At 42.6% G+C, this 12,304-nt stretch overlaps 1 protein-coding gene across 2 annotated transcripts in view; it reads right to left on the bottom strand.

Moving 5' to 3' along the window:
• The window catches only part of LRRC28 (leucine rich repeat containing 28), a 52,422-nt gene extending 50,482 nt beyond the window's left edge, over positions 1-1,940 (bottom strand). The window contains exon 1 of one of the 2 annotated variants that reach the window (XM_081337667.1): positions 1,850-1,940. The gene's annotated coding sequence lies outside the window, so the exon portion shown is untranslated. Of the gene's footprint in view, positions 1-1,776 lie in introns of both variants that reach the window. The other variant, XM_081337666.1, reaches the window with a different exon arrangement.
• Between the last annotated feature and the right edge of the window lie 10,364 nt (positions 1,941-12,304).

Here is a 12,304-nt window from a genome sequence, read left to right as displayed (position 1 = left end):
ACTTTACCATCAAACATTAACATAACTGTTGTATGAAAATAATGCCCACACCTTAGTGAGAGGTTTTAAAGACATGAAGGCTGTTTGAAAATCTGTTGTACTATGACATACAAATAAGCAGAGACGTACTTAGCTTTCCCCTGTATAAATAAGTTGGACAGAGATCCCAAAACAATGGAAATGTTTATTTTATTTAGAGCAAAAATGAGAAGAATCTAAGTAGCACCAACAGCAAGTATTTAAACCAGTGACAGGGAATGCTGATCCTTCGAATGCTACTCTCTCCTAGCATCTCACAACTGGCCAGGGATACAGGCATACCCAGAACCAGTAGGACCTGCTTTATCATTACAAGCAGCAACTGTTCATCAAACCACTTTAAACTCCCTTTTTACAACCCTGTAATCTCTTAATTCATGATAATCGGGGCGGCTAGATGGAACTGTTCACTTTCAGCAATAAAAAAAGACACAACTTCCAGACCAGATTATATTGCCAGCTTTCCTTTCCATTCTAAGACTATTAAAAGCCAAAAGCAGAATTCAAAATGAGAATAGCTGCGCAAGCCCCGAATAGGCTGATCAGTTTAAAAAAAACAAAAACACCCCCAAAGCCCACTCCCCCCAAAAGCTTGCATGATGTAACACCAGCTGTTTAGCAGCACTTATTCCCCCCCCCCTCAAAAAAATGAATCCTGTCTTTGGGATATCCACCAGTTGCCCACCCACCTTTGCCCCAAACCAGTGACTGAGCCCACCCATTATGTTAGACTATGCCTCACTGCAACATGCTTTAGCCCGTACTTTACAACTGAGCGCGTGTAAATCAGGGGTCCTCAACCTTGGCAACTTTAAAGATTTGTGGACCATTCAATTTTGGGAATTGAAGTCCACAAGTCTTAAAAAGTTGCCAAGGCTGGAGACCCCTGATGTAAATGATAACCCTGACATTTTGCTGCACTACAGGCCATTGTGCCCCTGCCACCATCCTGTTCGCTCCACGTAAGAGGGTAAGAAGAAAAGCTTAGTTTGGCACAGGACACCAGCGAGCCGGATCCCAGAATAGGCAGCCAGCACCCTCAGCTAAGCCTCCCGCATCAAGGCTGCAAAAGCCCCGCGACTTGTTCTTTCCTTTAAAGGGGATTCAGCTTGACTTGAGGTCAGCGTCTCTCCATTCTGAGCCAGGGGCAGCCGGGCGGACTTCAACTCCCAGAATTCCCCAGCCATCTAGTCAATTCCACCCATTCCCTATGCCAGGGGTAGGCAACCTCGGCTCTTTTATGACTCATGGACTTCAACTCCCAGAATTCCTGAGTCAGCTATGTTGACTCAGGAATTCTGGGAGTTGAAGTTCATGAGTCATAAATGAGCCGAGGTTGCCTACCCCTGCCCTATGCTGACTGGGGAATTCTGGGAGTTGGAAGTCCGCCCGGCTGCCCCTGGCTCAGAATGGAGAAACATGGGCTTAGGCCAGCAGGGTTCTTCGAGCTTGGCCCTTTTATGACCTGTGGACTTCAACTCCCAGAATTCCTCAGCCAGGCACGCTGGGCGAGGAATTCTGGGAGCTGAAGTCCACAGGTCATAAAAGGGCCAAGCTCGAAGAACCCTGGCTGAGGCGCTCCAACAACGGCTGCCGATGGCAACGGGGGCGTCACGGCCTCAAATACATCGGGGGGCTCCCCCCACCCCGTTATCCCCATCCGCAGGAAGGGGGACAGCCAGGAAGCTGCTCATCACCCCCCCCCTCCAGCCCAGCTCGTACGACCACCGGGCCCGCCGCTGGAGGGAGAGACCGAAGAAGGGAAGCCGCTCCCGCGAGGGACAAGCCGCCCCGGGGCCGGCGCGCTCACCGGCGGTTCCCGGCCGAAGGAGGAATCTCCTCCCTCTGCGCGAAAGCCCAAAAGACAACAAGCCCGCCCCCGCACAAACACACAGGGAGCGTCAACTTCCGGTTCACCGGAGGCGGAAGTGACGTTTTGGAAGACGCGGATTGGGCCGCAGGAAGCGCGCGGAGTCTCGCGAGACTTTCGCTTTCGGCGGCAAACAGCGCGCTTGTTTGTTCTGGGGAAGGGAGGGCGGCTTGGATGGGAGACCACGAGGGAATCTCAGCGGGAGAGTTGGCTGGCGTGGGGGGGGGAATAATCTCCTTCCAAGACAATTAGCAAGAAAAAAAAGGCATGGGGGTGGTTGTGAAGTCACTAGAAGTTCGAGATGGACTCCAGGTGCTTTTTTTTTCCCTTTCTTTTTTTTTCTTGGCTGAACTGCTGAGTTCTGAATCCCAAGTGCAGGAAAAACAAAAAGCGGGAAATGGGAAATTCTGGATGCCCGAAGTAAATTATGCTGGCGCTGGGCAGTTGAGCTTAACTGGCTGCAAAGTGTGCATTGTCTCAGAATACAGAATCTCTGAACTTGCATAAGTTTTTGTTCTGGGTTTATTTAAATCCAGTTCACATTGTTTAAAAGGGAGGAAAAAACGCTTCTCCTTCTTTTTCCCCTGTTGCCAGTGGATTGATAAATAAAGTAAACAAAGAGTCACCGAACAAATGGTTGTTAATTAAAGACCACCGGTGCTTCCTTTTAATGTGGTACTGGGTAGTCCTCCATTTACAACAAGTTAGTTTGGTTCTGCAATAGTGGCAAATATCTGTTCATTTTGTCACCGTTCAAAATTACAACGGCACTGAAAAAAGTGACCACTTTTCACACTTAATGACCATTGCAGCCGTGATCACGTGATCAAAATTCAGATCCTTGGGCACTGAAAGGAATAAAAGTATTATTCAGAAATTTCTAATGAGTCTAAAGGTTGAAGCAGAAGCCAACTGAAGATCAGAAATAATATTTTATCTAAGTATTGACAAGTATAAATGTGAAAAGCAGAAATTACAAATTGTAAGAGGAATTATCGAAACAACTATAGGAGACCGACTGGGGTAACAGAAAATTAGATGGTGAAAGATAGGATATGGACAAAGGGGCTTCCTGGGACATGGGAAGGACAGTGGTTTTAGGCGGTCCGGAAAGTTTATCGGATGATTAGGGAAGGGGCATTGAATGCGATAAGGGAGTGGGAATCTGCGTCGGGGATAGGATATAAAAATGTGTCAAACAGCTCTGTAAGGTGTGGCTGAACTCCTGTGTGTGTTTCAGTCCACCAAGCCTTTGCAAACGCTTTTGAAATAAAACTTTGTTGCTGGAATTCCAAGTGAGTTTGTTTGTTTTGGATCTTGAACCACGTTCCAAACAGCACTGACTCGTATTTTTGACAGTTGCAATGTCCTGGGGTCACATGATCCCCTGTTGCAATCTTCTGACGAGCAAAGTCAATGGGGAAGCCAAGATTCACTTAACAATCGTGTTACTAACTTAACAACTGCAGTGGTTCCTTCAACAACAGTGGCAAAATGGAGCAAAATTCACTTAGCAACTGTTTTGCTTAGCAGCAGAAATGTCGGGCCCAGTTGTGCTTCTAAGTTGAGGACTGCCTGCACAACAATATTTTGGAATAGCAGATTGAGATACTTGTTACATGTAAGAAAATACAGTAAAAAGCCACAGTCGTAACTGTTTGTCAGACCCCCGATTCCAGCATGTCTGTTAGTACTTTGAGCAATAGTTGACAATAGCCAGAAGATGGCGCTCTTGTATATTTAATGGTATTCAGTATTTAGTGCTCATTTTAAAGCAGAGGTCCCCAACTTTTTGGGCACCAGGGACCAGTTACGTGGAGAGAGGTTTTTCTGTGGACCGGAGGGCGCGTGGTTTTGTGTGCTGCTTGCATCTCGCGGGATGGGGCTTTGCTTGTTTGTGTGGACCAGTTGCTGGCATGCTCACTAGGTGGATAAAAATGCCAAATCCAGTCTAAACATCTGGATGACTGCAACCAACCGTCATAATGCTTGTAAACAAAGAATCTGTGAAGAATGTTTTAAGAACTGCACCATAGAAACCATCATGTAAAGTTCATCAGGGCATATACGGATCACGCGTGATGCTTTCAATTCCACGTCGCCACCCCATCGTTTTGCCTCTGCAAAACATTCAGGCCAACTTTAACCACAGCATCAGTTCTGTTTGCCTGTGATTTGCAGGGACAACTGTTAATTGTAACAAGGAAGAGAAATCCAGAGGAAAAAGAGGCAACGTTATTCCAAGTTTTACTCTTTAGTCCTCCCTGTACTGAATGGCAAACCTCCACTTCTTTGGTGAAGCCCGTTTATTACGTCCTCTGGAAGAAAAAAAACAAAAACAAAACTCAGAGTTTGCAGAGAAGCAAGTCTGTCCTGTTTTGCTTTTTCTTCCAAAGCTCCTTCTGGGAAAAACAAAAAACCTAAAGAAAAGCCCACAGGCAGTGTTTTTCCCCGCTGATTTCATTTTCTGAATCCGATTTGAACAGGTGCCCCTTGAATGGCAAAATGAGACAGCTAGAAAAAAGAAACAAAAAAGAACACGGTTTGCAGACCTTAGAGGCAAGACGTTGAAACCCTTTTTTCTTCTCTCTATTTTTCATCATCTCCCAACATTGAGTTTATTTGCTTTTGGTTCAGAAAATAAAATTCCTAAATTGATCGTCACCTGGTTACACTTTCTTAGAAGTCTAGGGATGGTCTGTGTTTTATTTTTCACTTTATTTTTGTGTCTGGGTGTACACATTTGCTTATTTTAACGTTGCGAGCTAGCTTGAGTCGTATGCTGGCCACACAAATCGAATGGTGTTATATTTTAAAAGTTGCGTGAGTTCAGCAAGTGTGTTATCTGCAGGACATAGGATTTTAAAATATTTATTTTAAAGGAGATTTATTTTAAAGCCTCTGAATGCTTCCTTCCTTATTTAGGCTGAATATGCCCAGATCCCTGACTTCTGAAGGCCCAAGAAAACTCTCGACAACTTGCAAGTAAAGTTCTTGAATCAAATTCTCTTTGGAAGCTTACTCCACGATTGGAGGGTGACAGGTCTTGCCTGAGAATATTTCCACACCATCCAGTCAACGTTGGTTTTTCCAACAGCCGCTTTGGGCCCCTCTCCCTCCCTGGTGGCCTTCCTGACCTGCCAATAGCAAAGAATTTCAGCTCAGCTGCAGGAAAATGGCTCGGCTCAGACTTGTCTGATGGGGTCCTTGCGGGGAAAGCCAGGCTAATTTGTCACACCTTTAGATCAGACAGCAGATACGGCCTTGGGGAGGGGTGCCAGATTTTCACTTTCTGCCATTTTATCTTTCTGGGAAAAGAAGGCTGAAGAGATTGGGGGGGGGGGTTTCTGTAGTGGGAATAAAAGTAATTAGAAAAATTCTCCTCCTCTTCCTCCTCCCCCTCCCCCTCTTCCTTCTCCTCCCCTTCCTGCTCCTCCCTTCTGCTCCCTTTCCCCTTATATGCCACCCTATCTCCCGAAGGACTCAGGGCGGCTAACAACAATAACATACAATAAATACAGAAGTTAAGATAAAATTAAAATTAAAGGCCTCTGTACAATAAATTAAAATTAAAATAAATTTAAAATTAGAGTTAAAAAATTAAAAACATAATTAAAATTAAAACATACCAAAATGAAAAACTTCGTATACCCTAGAGATAAAATAATACACACACACACACACACACACCAGGGAGCTGAAAATATATGGTGCCTAAAGAATCTGATCTAAGGAAACCCAAGGACACTAATCATTTTTTCTTTTCAGAATGCTAAAAAATAAGGGAAAGAAAAAAAATGCTAGTATTTTATTGTAATCAAAGCAATGGCTCGTTAAAAGTAAATAATATTAGGTCAGTTGGATTGACTACATAAAGAGCAACTTTTGCATTTTGTTATATACATTTATCTTAATAGTAGTCTTATCAGCCAGAGGACTGATAAGATTAAAACTGCAGCTACCATTAAGAACCCTACTTAGAAAATAAGCTTGGGAAGGATGTCTCTAGTATCTAATAGCTACTGTTCCCCTTAGTAGTATTTCTACAAGATGCCCGTCTATTGAGAATTAAAGCTGTTTATCTGGTTTTTTTCCTATTAAAAGGTCTTTTCTATTTTTTTTTCCTCATTATCGGCACCTTTCGCGGCAAGCAACCCTCATCCCTGTTCAGTGTTCTCAGCTGATGAGACAAACCAATTCATTTTCCTGTCTTCTTCCCTGAAAAGCTGTGGCCATAATGAAGTTGGCTCGACACAAAGGAGTTTTATGGCTGTTCCACATCTGCTACCCTTCTCCTTAATTATTCCACACTATGGAGAGATAATTAGGACAGCATTATTATTTTTTAATGGCTCTAGGGTTGGATGTAACCAGCAATAGTTTTCCTCCATCCTCCGGTTGGAAAAGCCTTTTAATTGAAGATTCGGGCAGCAAAGGGAGAGAAGGGCTCCTGATCCATCAAGAAATACAAAGACTTGCTTGTTTAAATCTTCTCGATGGATCGAGCCTTCAGGATTCTTTTTTTAAAAATAGTCAGAATGCGTCTATCTTTATGTAACAATGGAACGATGTAGTATGATGAACGAGAGCGCATCTTTCTCCTTCTGTCCTGACCACTTTTTACAGAGGCACGACTGAGAGTGTTTTAATAAACTACATCACTCTTTAGCAGAGCCTCAAATAGAAGGTCTATCTATACAGAGAGTGGTGAGGACAGCTAAGAAGATGATAGGAATCTCACTTCCCCTTATTCAGGATACTGCTTATAAGTGCTATGTGCTTAGAGCTCGAAGCGTTGTTAGAGGCCCCACACACCCACTTCACAGTCTGTTTCTGTTGCTCCACTGTGGGAGGAGGTTTTGAAGTATTTATAGATTCTGTAACAGCCTTGTTCCCTATGCCATCCATCTTGTAAATTTGCAGGATTCTTTTTTTTTTCCATCATGCATATGAATACATTCGAGCTAGACTGTGATGTTTCTCTGTGTCATATATGTGTGAGTGGGGGGAGGGTATGTGCATAATGGTGTTTGTTTTTTTTGAGAGCTGAATGCAGCAAAATTTCATTTTAAGGTATGCTGATTAGTATACATTTAAAGTGACAATGAAATTGTTATCCTATCCTATCCTATCCTATCCTATCCTATCCTATCCTATCCTATCCTATCCTATCCTATCCTATCCTATCCTATCCTATCCTATCCTATCCTATCCTATCAAACTTCAGAACTAATTTGGATGAAATTGGGATAGCTTCTGAACTCAGTTTATCCCTTCTGGATTGGGGATAGACCCTCATTCTCATGGAGAGTAGAGAGGAATCCAATACAGGTAGTCTGTGAAAAGTTTCACTTAACAAACCTGGCAAAAAAGGTTGTAAAATCAGATGTGACTGACTTAGCAACCACCTGGCTTAACAATGGAAATTCCGGTCCTAGTTGTGATTGTATGTTGAGGACATGCTTTATTTGAAATAATAGAAATGATGCTCTTTGATTAACATTCACTTATCCCCTTTCTATGCATTGCCAACCCATAGCTTTATTCCTGGTCCATAACTGGACTGGCCAGAGAAGAGAAAACACGGCTTTCTAGTTTCTAATCGGAGAGACGCAGAGAGATCTCAGGAACGCTGCCATTTGCTTTTGCATGGATAAAGAGTCAGCCTGGAATCACTTGTGTTGACAGGACTGCCAGCTCAAAGAAAGCACCTTTTTCAACATGGCTGGCAGCCAAAAAGACTAGTTGTGCCAAAGGCTAAACACAGAGTGTCTGCCTACTTTCAAAATAATCCTGCCACCAAGCCTATGTTTACCATTCTTCAGTTTTCCAGGAACACAGCGTTCACATATCTTGTCAGAGGAGAGAGATTCAAGAGGAGCAACTGCACAACTATCCGGCCCCCGGGCCTTGTGTTTGACATGTCTGCTCTAAAGGGTACAGCATGGAAAGTCACTACTTACTACAGGTCGTTCTCAACGTACGACCACAACTGAGCCCAACGTTTATGTTGCCAAGTGAGAAATTTGTTAAGTGAGTTTTGCCCCATTTTACAACTTGTCTCACCACGTTTCCTAGGGGAATCCCTGCAATTCTTAAATTAGCAACACGCTTGTCAACTGGATCTGGCTTCCCCCTTGACTTTGCTTGTCCAAAGGTTGCAAAAGGGGATCAAGTGATCCTTGGGACACTGCGACCGTCATAGATGTGAGTCAGTTGTCGAGCATCTAAATGTAAATCACAGGACCATGGGGATGCTGCAACGGTCATAAGTGTGAAAAACAGTCCTAGGTCACTTTTTTCAGGGCCGTTGTAACTTTGAACGGACCCTAAATGAATTGTTGAAAGTCGAGGACTACCTGTAAAAGAATTTTAATACAGGATAAGATGTGAATATTTTCTAAAGGTTTTCTAGTCCGAAATGCAATCTTGTGCTCTTCTGGGGCTGCATAATGGGGGTGGGTGGGTGGGTTTAGAGTTTCTTTAGTCTTGATTGAAATGGTGTAGGATCTCCTGCTTGATCAGGGGGTTGGACTACAAGACCTCTGAGGTCCCTTCCAACTCTGTCTTTCTCTTAGACTGTAAACAAGGTTGCCATCTCATATGGCAGTGGCTGAAGGACATCAAGTTAAATTGTCCAAAGGAACTATTTAACTCATGGCTACCATTTGCTCACTCCTGGTATGTTCTGGGTGACAAAAAGATTTCCCACACTTTTACTTCGAGACCTTCTTGCCCAACCTAAGTTCTTCACCACCACCACCACCATCATCAACCAAAGAGAGAAGCAACCTAGAACTAAGGAGAAATTTCCTGACAGTTAGAACAATTAACCACTGGAACGAAGTTGCCTCCAGAAGTTGTGGGTGCTCCAATACTGGAAGTTTTTAAGAAGAGACTGGACAGCCATTTGTCTGGAATGGTATCGGGTTACCTGCCTGAGCAGGGGGTTGGACTAGATGACCTCCAAGGTACCTTCCAACTCTATTATTATTATAATTATCTTTTATTCATTAAACATGAACCTCAGTCAACTGAACGTTCAAATTGACTGGCGCTGATGGTTGACACGGGTTGCTGCCAGCATCCTAGGTATCAACCTTAAAATATTATTACTATTATTATTATTATTATTATTATTATTATTATTATTATTATTATTATTATTATTATGCTTTTATTCATAAAACATGAACCTCAGTCAACTGAACACTCAAATTGACAGGCACTGATGGTTGACACAGGTTGCTGCCAGCATCCTAGGTATCAACCAGGTATCTCCTTAAAATGTATTATTATTATTATTATTATTATTATTATTATTATTATTATTATTATGCTTTTATTCATAAAACATGAAACTCAGTCAACTGAACACTCAAACTGACTGGCGCTGATGGTTGACATGGGCTGCTGCCAGCATCCTAGGTATCAACAAGGTATCTCCTTAAAACGTAAGATGTTCCGAGTAGCGCAGTTTTTTGTAGCGTTGCTGGAGTTATTGCAGGAAGCTGCAGTTTCTTGATGTATTTTGCAAAATGTTTGGACATAGTTCCCAGTGCCCCGATGACAATGGGTATCACTGTTACACGTTTCATCCATAATCACCCAGTTTCAATGGCCAGGTCGTGGTATTTTGTAATTTTGTCCAGTTCTTATTCTTCGACTCTGGCATCTCCTGGTTCTCTACAACTGCGATATCTGGTGTGTTGTGTTCCAAATTGCGATCTGTCTGTGTTCGAAAGTCCCTCAGGATTTCACCCTCTCATTCTCGACAACTTTTTCCACCCTATGTTCCCATGACTTTTCGGACACAGGCAAGTCATATTTTTTACACAATCCCCAGTGGATTTATTATTATTATTATTATTATTATTATTATTATTATTATTATTATTGTTGTTGTTGTTGTTGTTGTTATTATTATCATCATCATCATCATCATCATCATCATCCATTGTCTATCCACTGCAGGATGAAGGCCTCTTCCGCATGTTTCCACCCTGAGTTTATTTTTGCCGATTGCTGATATCGTCGCTCCATCTTGTTTTTAGGGCTGTTTTGTGGATGCTTTTTTAAATCAGCCTTAAGTGATCAGGGAGAAAGTTTGCTGTGGAAGTCTGTTGCTGATATTCCAGCTTTTGGGCGTTGGGAAATTCTGGTGCGGCACTGCCCCCTCCTCCCCACCCAAAACAGTTGATCCTTCTCCTTGGAGTAGCTGGGAAGCCTCAAGCCCACAGCAGCCACAGGCATCGGGTCAGGCTGATCTGCTTTAAGCAGAAGTTGGCACGGAAAGTAGACAAACCCGGAGCGGCACTTTTTCGAGCGGCTTTTTTTATACAGATGGCGAGGCGACGGCTGTTTGTTTTTATTTATTTACTCTCTGCATCTGCTTTTCATGATGAAAAGCAAAAGATGATTTTTTTTTTATAATGGGAAGAGGAATGCACTGACAGACCGCTGGCACTCAGCTTCCGCCACAGGCCTGGCTTCCTTAGGGACAGTGTCACCCAGAGTGAACACTTTGCCTGCGCCTTCTGAGAATCAGATAAGACCAAAGTAACGAAGAAATCTAATAAATATTTCTCTTGATGAAAGCATATCAAAGGGTTGTCCAAGCTGCTAGTTCAAGAGCTTGAATTCAAGCTAGCTAAATTAACAGGAGATCCTTCGTTAAAAGTACATTGTAATTACTTCAATAGTAACTACAGGTAGAATGGAATGGAATGGAATGGAATAGAACAGAATAGAATGGAATAGAATATATGGAGTGCAGTGGAGCGGAAATAGAATAGAATAGAACGGAATGGAATTAGAATAGAATAGAATTAGAATTAATAGAATAGAATAGAATAGAATAGAATAGAATAGAATAGAATAGAATAGAATAGAATAGAATAGAGGAATGGAATGAATGGAATGGAATGGAATGGCATGGAATGGCATAGAATAGAATAGAATAGAATAGAATAGAATAGAATAGAATAGAATAGAATAGAATAGAATAGAATAGAATGGAATGGAATGGAATTAGAATAGAATAGAATTAGAATTAGAATTAGAATTAGAATAAGAATAGAATAGAATAGAACAGAATAGAATAGAATAGAATGGGACCTTGGAGGTCATCTAGTCCAACCCCCTGCTCAGGCAGGAAACCCTATACCATTTCAGACAAGTGACTGCCCAGTCTCTTCTTAAAAACCTCCAGTGGAGGAGCACCCATGATTGTTGGAGGCAAGCTGTTCCACTGGTTGATTGTCCTCACTGTCAGGAATTTTCTCCTTAATTCCAGGACTTCGAGTTGAAGTCCACAAGTCTTAAAGTTGCCAAGGATGAGGACCCCTGTTGTAAAGGGTCAAGGTGAAAGAAGATAAAAGGGGAAAAAGGTAATAAAAAGTAATAAAAGATAACAAAAGATAGACATATACAAGATATTAAAGAAAGAAAAAATTGTCCATACCATCACTGCACTGTTGCAGCTGAAATATACAGCCTCAGATAAGCCAGGCTGTACTCTAAGCATGCAAGAGGGGACCTGTTTAACCCAGCAAGACGTTTCAGCAGGTTATTATGCCCCAAGAATTTTGGAAACCTCTCCCAGGAGGGGACTGCAAAGATATGTGGTTATTTTCAGCCATCCATCCATCCTCCCCTCTTGCTTTCTCCCCCTCTCCCTCTCCGACTTTTGCTGAAGCCTTGTTATTAAATATCGACAATGGGAGGCAGCTGGTTCCCATTAAAGTTTGGAAAAAGAGGTTGATCTTAGGAATTGCACTCAAAATTGATGCGTGGGCTGAGGGAATTAGCTATTTGCACCTGGCCGAAGTTGGGAATTTTGATGCTGCATTAATCATATCCCTGAGGAATGGCGTTTCTCCTCCTCCTTCCATTTCAAAGCAGACATTTTGGCTGGATGGGCACAAACAAGGTTGGTGTCTCCCTAACAGTGTCTTTTTTTTCTCCCCACTGTGTGCCTTTGAGTCTGTGTTGACTCCTGGTGACTGCCTGGCAAGGTTTCAGAAGTGGCTTGCCATTGCCTAAATGTCTGTGAAGATTCTCAGTCATCCAGCTCATAGTTGACTCAAAGGTGCTTTTTCAAAAGGAACTACATGGTTTTTTGGAGGAGGAGGAGGAGGAGGAGGAGGAAGAGGAGGAAGAGGAGGAGGAGGAAGAGGAAGAGGAGGAGGAGGAGGAGGAGAAGAAGAAGAAGAAGAAGAAGAAGAAGAAGAAGAAGAAGAAGAAGAAGAAGAAGAAGAAGAAGAAGAAGAAGAAGAAGAAGAAGAAGAAGAAGATTTTCACATAACAAATGTTTGGGGGTTGATGAACAATCTGAAACTTCATGAAGGGGTATGACAAGCAGAAAAGTCCGGGGAACACTAACCCAGCAAATGT

The sequence above is a fragment of the Vipera berus genome (genome assembly GCF_964194415.1).
Source record: "Vipera berus genome assembly, chromosome: 12".
In the NCBI taxonomy this organism is placed as follows: domain Eukaryota; kingdom Metazoa; phylum Chordata; class Lepidosauria; order Squamata; family Viperidae; genus Vipera; species Vipera berus.
The sequence above is the reverse complement of the archived record's forward strand: the minus strand, read 5'-3'. Positions and strand labels throughout refer to the sequence as shown.